The following is an 11,646-nucleotide window of genomic DNA, read 5'->3' as shown; positions in this document are numbered from 1 at the left end:
CGTATACAGAAATGGATCGACAGAATATCCTTCGCAATGAACAGCATAGGTTTATTAATGGAAGATCACATTTGATTCACTTGTTGAAATTTTATAAAAATGTTATGATTGAGTTAGACAAGGGGATGGATACACGTGACACTTTTGGATACACCATGGTACGATTTTTTTTTTTTTTTTTTATGGAATACAGTATGGATTGCGTTTACAAAAGTTGGGGATTAGACACTCTTAGCTTGGATAAAAGGATGGTTGACTGGCAGATATCAAAAAAAAAAAAAAAAACGGTGCGTGGGGGGAAGCTGTTATCTGGAATGCGTTTGACATTCAGTGCTTGCAGAACGATTTGAACAGCTGCAACTGTATGTGAAAATGGCTGTCAGATTAATGCTTGTAAAAATAATTTTATACACTTTAGTGCATAATGAAAGAAAATTAGAAAGATATCGAATGGCATATTATATTGCGGGCATTGTGCTAGAAGAAAACGATTAAAATAAGGATCTTGGAGTTTGAAGTTGAAGTTCAGGGACCATATAGCAGGATTGCAAATACAACTCGGAGATTAATTGCAATGCGGAAACGAACCATGGCATGTAAGGAAAAGGAAGCCATTTGGAAACTGTATAAGGCACGGATAGACCAACTAGGTTATTGTGCATTGTTCTGGTGTCCGAAGTAATGCAGACACAGCAGAGAGGAAGCAAAGGAGATTGTTAAATTATATTGGAATTGGAATATATGAGGACAGACTGAGATTTTGTTACTGTGGGAAATAGCAAACATGAGAAAAAGGATTATATGATAGACTTACGCACTTCTGAAAGGGTTATTAAGCAGGACTGAAATAGATTGAATTCTTCATTTTATGGAGGGTGTAGAGAAGACAAGAGCATACATGAAACTCGAGAAGTTTTTTCCCACAAAGTAGAAGCACAAGAACCTATAGGAGACCATTGCAGATACTGTACGGGTGTGGACTGGGGGCTGCTCCAGTTCTTACATGTTAAGAGGGAAAATGAAGGAATAGTAGTGGCTATTTCGAAGAAGCAATTCCCATGAAAGTACCTACATAAAAGGAAACTTGAAGAAACATAGCACCTATGGAAAAGTCACTGATGGGAGTCTCTAAGGGAAGGGTAACCAAATAAGCAAATTGTGCTCGTATGTAAATCAGTGATGAGCAACCATCGGGCAGCATGCGGCCCGCTGAAACGTTGCACTTCATTTAGCTTAAGTGTAAAAATTTTAGCGAAAGGCACAATGTGTTATCAATATGCAGCACTCATTAAAAGGTCACCTGAAAAATGTTTGCTCGCGACGATAGTTCACATTCGCCTTTGCATTTTCAGTCGTGCACGAGCAGTCGTACTTTAACGTACAAAACATAAGCAAATTATAAATTTATATCCTTTTAAAAAATTGTAATCGCAAAGTTGAGGACGAAAATCGTCAGTTTACTGAAAGATGGACATGCAATGCTGTTTGCTTCATATGTTATTATTATTATTATGTGACACCTCCAGGGAGTCCAAAAACTCATCGAGGGAGAGTGTGCCAACAGCATTGAACAACCGAACCCGTCCAACTACTAACCGCGCTCAAACTTGCTTAACTTTTTGCGTGAGCCATTACTAGCAGAGGCTCTACCAATCGACCAACTGTTGTGAAAAGGTATCTGTTCTCAAGGAATATAACATTAAAAAATTAAAAATTTGACAATTTCTAAGGACAGTTGAGAAAAAACAAAGTGAATCAACTACAAATAATAATTAAAAAAAACGACAAAATGTATTTAGCGCTACTTCATTCACCGTAGTTACTACAGTTCATGCAAGCTACATTGTTACTGAAATTTTGACAAAAGGAATGAAATCATTCTCTGATGGAGAAATAGTAAAAGACTGCTTACTAGTGGCAGCAGATGCACTTTCCCTGATAAAGAAGATATAATTTCGATAATTATCTTGTCCCGATTTACAATCACAAGAAGGATTGACGATCTTTCGCAAAGTATTGAGGAAATTTTGCAGGGATATATTTCTAAATTAGAATGGATTTCTTTGGCTTTGGATGAAAGTCGTGATATTTTGATGTGGTGAAAGTTGTAATATACGGAACAACTTGCTGTCTCTTTGAGAGGAACAGATTCTAGTTTTAACATCTCCGAAGAATTTACATCTTTAGTTAATTGAAAGGAACTGCTATCGGAAAAGATATACACAGGGAATGAAAACTGTTCTTAATCAATTAAATATCCCTATAGAAAGGATTGTCGGTATAACATCAGTTGGAGCTCGAGTCATATCTAGTATGAATGTTGATCTGCCAGAATTATTATGCAGAGAGATAGAAAGATTAACAAGATGCGAAATAATTATTTCTCACTGCATTTTGCACCAAGAAAATTTTAGTACAAAAGTTTTGAAAATGTACAATGTTATTCCACTGATCATTAAAATTGTAAATTTTATCTCGAGAACTTGTAAATTTAATATCTTTTGATCTTGAGGACTCGAGGACAATCATCATAAATTTAAGAAATTTTTGAGAGATATAGAAAGCGAATATTGCTATATCCATTTTAACACCGAGGTTCGATGGCGCACAATGCTTAAGAGTTTGTACGATTTGAAGAGCGAAATTCAATTATTCTAGGAGATGAAAGAATCCCGTTTCCAGAATTTAATGACAAGGACTGGATATGCGACTTTGCATTTTGCGTTGACATTACTCAACATTTGAACGAATTAAATGTAAATCTTTCAAGGACAGAACAAACTTATTAATGAAATATTTGATAAAATAAAAATCTTTGAAAATAAACTAAAATTTTGGAATGGGCAACTGGAATCTAATAATATAGCTCCTTTTCCAATTTTGAGAAAAGAAAATCCACCTGAAACGAAACAATATGCAGAGAAAATAGAGTGACTACAAGAATTCAGTTTGCAGTTCCAAAACTTAAGCGAAAATGAAACTAATTTTTATATATTCTCATCTCCTTTTAATACAGACGTTGAAAGGGTTCCGGAAGAATTTTAAATAGAAATAATTGATTTGCAAAGTAACATTTATCTAAGAAATAAGTTTCAAAATGTTATCTTATTGACTTTTATAAGAGTTACTTTCCAACTGATAAGAGCCTGTCCAGCTCAGTGGATGTGGCGTTTGCACATCACGGCGCTTGTCCGCACGAAGGAAGACTTAGTTTCGAGTCTAGTCGCCGACTACAGGAAATTTTTCTAAGCCTTTCTTCGACCGGTTCCCGGGTTAGTCGATCTCTGGCTCGGGCAAGTGGGTTTTTCCTCCCGGAAACTCGGGTTTTTCGTCCCGTAAACTCAAGAAAATCGACAGTAGAACCCACATTATTTCAGACATTAAATATATTGTGTTAGGGTTAGGGACCACGAGATGGCGGCACATTTGAGCCGTCTCGCTCTTCACTGTGTACTGCTTAATTAGTGATAGCCTTGGGCCATCTATCTCTGATTGGTACCAGTGGAGAATGAACTGCCCACTCAGTCTCCAAAAGTTGGATAGGGCTAAATGGCCTCGCCTATTCCCGGGAATAAAAAGGCGTAAGGTGATTTTTTTTTTTCCAACTGATAAATTTCCATTGCTGGCTACTCATTCCAGGCAAATAATGAGTTTATTTGGTACTACTCATTTGTGTGAACAGCTCTTTTCGAAAATGAAAATTGTAAAAAATGATCGTAGAAATCGCCTTGATGACGAAAGAAAAAAAAAAATTGTATTAGAGTCGCAATGTCAAGCATACCTCGCTATACTGAAAAGCTTGTTGATGAGAAACATAGCTTAATATCCCATTAATTAAATTTCAGCAGCTATTTAATTTCTTGTGATTAAAAAAATTTTACATATACCTGTATATTGAAAGTATTACTAATAAAAAGTAAATCAAATTAAAAGAAACACTTTTCGTTGTAAATGTATATCGAAAATAACAAATTTCACCCCATAAATTACAATTTTTTCATTAATATATTAAAGGATTTAATATTGTGTTCATTGTGGACCGTACGGGATATAAAGTTTTTAATTGTGATCCACTGAAGAACAAAGGTTGCTCATCACTGCTGTAAATCATCAAGAATTCTTAGAAGAGGTTTTAGATACACCACCACAAAGATGGAACAATATTCCAAAACAGGCCGGACCTGAGAATCGAAAATTGTTAGGAACTGACGAGGAAAAAAGTGATGATTTGAATGCAAAGAACATCAAGATTTTTAGTGTCTGAAAAGGCTATTTGTGTAATATATTTATGTTAGGATAAACTGGACCTGACCGTCAGCCCAAGAAGAGAAAGTTGATTTTGAAAGGAAATTGAAACACGGAGAGGTGAGTTTTTTATCCAAGGAATTCGGGTTTTTCGTCCCTTACAATCAAGAAAGTCGAATTTAGAACCCACAATTCAGACATTAAAAATATCGTGCTAGGATTAGGCTAGAGAGTGGTACTTGGATTTCCGTATCGTCATTGGATGCAGCATGAAATTAATATTCTTGGGCTAGCTATATCTGATTGAATAGCAGTTAAAATTGAACTTCCCACTCAGTCTCCAAAAAGTTAGATATGGTTGACTTCGCCTACTGATTTATTTTTTCAAAAGAGGGAATGAAGTAGCTGGAGGAATAGCAGATGGATCAAGAGCCCAGGGACGAATTCTGCATGCTTGCTGCGCAAGCTCATTACTTGAGAAAACTTGCGCGGCAATAATTGAGCTTTGAGTTGGTAATGAAGGCCGATGATTGCTCGTCTAGTCAAAGCTACCGTGACTTGCTCGGTTGTGTGAGCTTCCAGGTCCTCGCTACAACACTGTGATTTCATGAGCGCATAGCCATTTCCGCTCCCTTCACGTCGTCTTAAACACAGGCCATACGCAGTGAAAGTAGCTCTAGCCAGTGAGCTTCGGCCAGCCTTTACAAGTGTGCATGTTGCTTGGGAAAATTAAGTTACAACCTACTTTTTATGACGATGTTATTGACCAGTTCATAAAAAAGAACCGTAGGGTAGAATTTATATTCAAGTAGCTAAATTGAAAAAAAAAAAAAAAGATAGAATATCATTTGTAAAATAAATGTTGTATTTGTATGATTAAATGTACATAAATTTCAAAATATATAGTTAAATGGTCACTAATGAAAAAGATAGAATATCATTTGTAAAATAAATGTTATATTTGTATGATTAAATGTACATAAATTTCAAAATATATAGTTAAATGGTCACTAATTCATTATTCCCCTAATCAGACTTCAATCACACCTCTCATTTGTAAAATAAATGTTGTATTTGTATGATTAAATGTACATAAATTTCAAAATATATAGTTTTAAATGGTCACTAATTCATTATTCCCTTAATCAAACTTCAATCACACCTCTCGTTTGTAAAATAAATGTTGTATTTGTATGATTAAATGTACATAAATTTCAAAATATATAGTTTTAAATGGTCACTAATTCATTATTCCCCTAATCAGACTTCAATCACACCCTGAATGATAACAGGAGCAAGAGTGAATTTCAAGACCAGCATTTGCCCCTGCAAGAGCCTTGTTACTGTTGTGATTGATCAGGGTTTTCCGGGGTGTCCTTTTGGCAAAAGTTCATAACAGGCATGCAGTAAGCAATTTGTAGTGCATGTGATTTCCCTTTGTCGTTCAAACAAGTGTCGGAGGAAATAACTGTCAGGAGGACTGTTTTTTTTTTTTTTTCCCTTGAAACTTTTACTACACTGAAAACGCTCGATCCATATCCAAGCTCTGGTACTCATAAAAATGCGCCTCTTCTGCAGTGTATGATAAAAATTAAGCATATGTTTAATGGCTTAAATTAAAAACTCTAGCTTCTCATTCAACTGGCACATGAAGAGGAGCATTTTTATGAGTACTTTATGAGTATTTTATGAATTTCGGATTTTTCCTCCCATTCTCACAAATTGTGTCGTGCTCAATTGGCAGTTGAACCTTCTTGTCACTCATTAAGGCTTTTGGCATAACTTTGAGAATTGTGAGAGTGGTGAGAATTGGCTGGTATTTGGACAAATACTAGCCATTCTCACCATTCCTCCAACTCTATGGACCTATTCTTAACTAGCTTTCCATCTAATGTTGTGGATTCTGGAGTCAAATTTGTTCTGTGTATGGGAGGAAAAATCCGAAGTTCTGGAACAAAAAAAAAAAAAAAACGCTTACCAGTGCCAGAGATGACTTGGAAATTGGTCAAAGAATGGGACAGGAAAAGTTCCTCTAGTCAGCAACTTGATTCTAACAGAACGAATTTCTTCGGGAAGCCGAGCGATATGGTACCAACGCAGTGCATATGTATGGTTTAAAATGACATATTTTAAACTTAAAGGAATGGAAATACAGGAATATATGCTGAAATACAGAGAATTTTGCCAATATTTTATTCATCATAGAATAATATAATAGAAATCATTACTTATCGTCATTATCCTTAGAAATTACAAGACTACTTATTTTCTGCAAAAGATAATATGTAGTCCTAAATAAGTTTTGGTGCCCATTCTTTCCTCCCATCAAGAGTAATCACAGAAAATCCCAAGGATAGTGCCACTGTCACTCGCTTCACGTGGATCTACCCTTGTTTAGAGCTCATTTCATTATGTTGTTGAGTGTCTAACCAATAGAACAGATGGCGTAATCCTACACAATATTATGTTCACCGTCGTATCCTCCTGTCAGCATTAACCACAGAAAACACTGCAGAGAGCTCCACTGTTACTCTCCATACTGTGTTTATTTTCCAGGTCATTTCATTCTGTCTTTGCTGAGTGTCTATAAAGTGTCTTTGATAATTCTAGCTTGAGCTGTCGAAAAGTCAGCGTATAATTTAGTTAGTAAAATATTTTAATTCCAGCTTCATAGTTTGCTTCCAGAAACAGCAAACATGGAATACAAACAGGCTACCTTGTTTGTATGCCATATTAACAACGTTAGAACATTCTAGGTTAAGGTGCTGTCTATTTTCTCCATATTATATATAACATCCTTTTATAATTGTGCTTCCTCATTTGGAACTCTGTATCTTCACATTTTTTAATATAAAACTTTCCGTTGTCCTCCTTGATGGCTCTTTTCACTTCTCTATGTAGTCTCTTATATTCTTCAGTCCCTGTGTCTCATTGTTTTCCTAACTGCCTTCTTTTGATTAGTTCCCATGTTGACTGTGATTAGTCTTCTTATTGGCCCGAGATACTTCTTGGCTGCATCCTATATTATCACTTTGACTCCTTCCCAAAGCATTTCTGGTGAGTTCTCCTCATTGGTCTCCAAAACATCATCCAACCGAGTTGATATTTCTTCTGTGAATCCAGAAATTACTCTAACATCCAGTCTGGTGAGATATGCCTGACTTCGAAGTTTTTAGAGTCTTAATCAATTTTTATTATTATCATTATTATTTCAGGCAACTCCAAGAAGTCAACCGACTCATCGAGGGTGGCCCTAACATCATGCCAAACACAACTATTCGACATCCACACAGTATCTATCATCTCGCCTTGAACTCATTCATAGTCATAGCACCCACTACAGACTCTGGCAGCTTATTCCACTCATTTACCACTCTCCAAGTAAAAAACGTAGCTGTAACACCCTTGTTAACCACATTCTTGCCCAGCTTTCATGTATGGTCCCTAGTCCTCCCACCACCAGTCCTATTCTAAAAAGTATTTTCTGAATTAATCTTATAGAAACCCTTCAGTAATTTGAATGTCTCAATTATATCACCCGTTTTCCGCCTACCAACCAATTTTTGCAACCCACAAATCTTCAACCTGATCTCATAAGGTTCATTCTATAGACCTGCTATCATCTAGGTCACTCGTCTCTGGATCCTCTCCACCTCCTCCCCATCAAGAAGAAACACTGGCGCCCAAATTTGGAGACAGTAGTCTAGGTGAGGTCTTATCAAGGCTTGATACAGAGGAACAATAACCTGTTTGTCTCAGCTTGTTAAAGTATTTTTCAGTAATCAAGTGATTTGATGAGCTGATTTAGCCACTTTTGCAATGTGCCCCTAAACTTCAACTCCCTATCCACCAACACTCCCAAATCCCTGGCCTCATCAATCTCCAGGAGTACGGTTCCACCAATATGATATACTGATGCTAATCTTTTCACTCCAAAATGCATAACTTTACACTTTGCCAGATTAAATTGACATCGATTTTCCTTAGCCCAGTCCTCCAAGCTATCGATATCATCCTGCAAAATTTTGACATCCTGTGCACTCACAATTGCTCTACCAATCTTGCATCATCAGCAAACAAGTGAACACTTCCTCTCAGATCCTTTCCTATATCGTGAATGAACAAATTGAAAAGTAATGGTCCAAGAACAGGACCCTGCGGCACACCACTAGTCACAAGCTGTCTTTTGGACTCCACTCCTGAATAAACAACTCTCTGGTATCTTTCCATCAATTTTGGCTCTTACTAGCTGATGGTCTGTACCACAGTCTGCTCGAGGACAAGTATCACATCAGAGATGCTTGTCTTCCACTGCTGGAGAGCCAGGATGTAATCATCCTGGCTCTCCTTTGACCTATCGATGTTAGATATCCAAGTATAGGTCAGTCATGGGAAAATTCCAACAATCTTTCACCACAAGTGTTACGTTCACCTAGACCAAACATGTCACACTCTGCCTAACTTTCATGCTCTTTCCCACTTTTACATTTAAGTCCCCTAAGATATAAAGTATGTATCTCTCCTTTGCAAGCAGTCCAAAATGGTCTGTAACTTTTCATCAGACCTATCCGTGTGGGGTGCATAAACTGCCATATTGATACGTTGGTAGGATGAGCCTTAAGTGTAATAGAAAGTATCCTATCATTAAAGGGGTTTAACCAAGTAGGCTCGTTTTACCTGAACTGTCTTCAGTATCACAGCTACCCCATGATGCTTTGAGTCATCTCCTGAGTAAACAACTAGCTTACCATCCTATCTTTTGAAGTGACCTTCTCCATTCCATCTGGTATCTGTAAGTCTCAGGATGTCAATTTTATACCTATTCATCTCTTTACAGACAATCTCAAGAGTACCCATCTGTAGACCACGCAATATCTGTAGATCTATACCTTCTGCGTTCCTCATTCACAATGTCACTAACTTTTGTTGGAGGCTGTAATATACTTCTTGAACATAATATACTTCTCTGCCTAAGTCATGAACGCTGCTCTGGTTATTCTGTGCGACAACTGATGCAGCATGAGATGTATTATAAGGCACAACCATATTTGCATTTTGGAGTAAAGTCACTGCAAGAAAAAAGTCATAGAGTTGCAGAGGCCCTTTCCACATATCTGGATACCACATATCTGGTAGGTTGGGACTTCTGCCTACTAGGTTAGGCAGACTCCCACTGCATAAGATGAAATGAAAGAGCAAAATAGGAAAGATTCACCCCTAGCCCTTGAATATTCTAATAGCAGTGGGGAAAGGAGCAAGAAGGAAAGGAAAAAAAAAAAGGGGTGGGGAGCAGTCTACAAATAATATAACAGATATATATTACATGAAGTAAGGCATGGTCCAGCATCAGGTACCTCAGGTTTGCCACACCCGTACCCACTAAAGTGAACCCTTGAGGATTTCTGTAATATGTGCAAGCAAATATTTAGGAGATATTAAATGATGAAAATGGCTAGTGAGCATTTTGCCAGATAGTCAAAAAATAGTATTGAATATAGGACAGCCATTGGTTACTTTGCCCAAAAATTTGTCATTTAAAGCTTTTACACTTGCTTTAATTCAGTTAATTCTATCCTGTCGATATTCCAGATAATTTAAATTCTTGAAGTTTTCTGGACATTGTCATGCTATCAAGAAATTATTTCCATACCTCTCCATCATTTTCCAGTTTTTCTGAAGAATGTACTGCACCTTCCACATAGCTTAGTATAAAAGTTTCTCTAAATTAGAGCCAACTTTTGGAAAATTGGAAGGAAATCCAATAAGAAATGTACATATAAATAAGAAGCTGTAATTCAAACTGTGCTTCCTGATTGTATGATAGTCCATATGGACAGTACATGATATTAAATCATGTGCTGTCCAAACAAGAACTGATTTGAGAGCTCCAGTTTTACTGACCGATAAACTTGATTGATATGTTAAATTTTTTAAAATTATTCATAGACAAAGATTTAGAAAATTTCGAAGGTCTGCTTTCTTTTTGGAGAATGTTCATAACATTTAAAAAGATCAGTAAGGATGTCTACTTCTGATTGTAAGCAGCATCTTTCACAGATTTCAGCACACACACACACACACACACACACACAGTTGTTGCTACACAGTGTACAGAAATCATGTTTCACTTCATTTTTGCTGCAAGCCGATGAATACTGCCTAGCATTCTTTACAGCTCCGTTTGTTCTTCCTACCAACTGCTCACTATCTCTCTCTCTCTCTCTCTTCTTGAACATGATCAGAATATCTTTGTCTGGCTGCATTATATCATTTAGCTATGTTAACAAACAATTCCTTTATGTTGCTTATTATGAAATTTTACAATATTTCGTGTACATTATCAGTTGCTTGGTTGTAGATTTGTCAGCAGACCCATAAGTCAGTATACTGAAGAATTTTCTAATTTTTTTTTGACATTGAACACTTTCATTTGAATAATAAAACTTAGAAAAAACAAATATATATGATGCAACATCAAAAATCATCATATTTTAAATATATGACAATTATTTATATATTTATTGGGCTTTGAAATTTCTTCTTTTAAGAATTAAACTGACTTCTGCATTCACTTCCATATGACAAAAATTGTCAAGAGGATTATTTAAATTCTCTATATGGTTAATCGTTTATCGTTTCCTTATTTTTATTGCGACAAAACATATGGAGCAATGCTTGTTTGACTTCTTTCTTGTTACTCATCTTTAACAGTTCAAATATCAAAAGTTTCTGTTTAATCAGAATGAACTTATACACTTGTGGAAAAATTATCAGTCATCAATTGATCATTTTTTCCTTGAGTGCTTAAGTTCAAATGCAAAACACACACAAGTCAACAGTTACAGCAAAATACAGCACTTCACACATTTAAGAGTGTGTAGTTGTCTCTCAATATCTCACAAGTAATGACCATGTGACATTCTGCTGTGTAAGAATAGCTGATACCTACCACTGAAGAGAGGGACAGCATGATTATTTTTAATCATGACAGACAAGAAACTGCACATCTATCAAATAAGTTTTCATTACTGCATTATTTGTCATCCTTTCTGGGGAAAAAAAAAAACTTCTATGTTTTTTTTTTCAAAATTTAAAATATAATTTTGTATAGAAAGTTATTTCTTTATTAAATAAAAAAAATCTATTTTATCCGGTCTACAACTTGCCAGGTGACAATCTATTCACCATGTTCAAGTGAATGAGCATATTTGTTGAGCCCTGCTGATACGTGCCACTGTATATATATGTATTTCACGATAAAATAAAGTGCAAAAACATAAATCTATCACTTTAGTTACAACTTTACATCAAAATCTATTTACAATACCTTTAATTTATGCTTTTGCAATAAAATATGCCTTAGCTTTATCATTGACACAAAAAATAATATCTGTATATGGT

Source organism: Typopeltis vanoorti, chromosome 7 (genome assembly GCF_054136105.1).
Source record: "Typopeltis vanoorti isolate ZY-2024b chromosome 7, IOZ_Tvanoo_1.0, whole genome shotgun sequence".
Taxonomy (NCBI): domain Eukaryota; kingdom Metazoa; phylum Arthropoda; class Arachnida; order Uropygi; family Thelyphonidae; genus Typopeltis; species Typopeltis vanoorti.
This window is presented reverse-complemented; position numbering follows the sequence as displayed.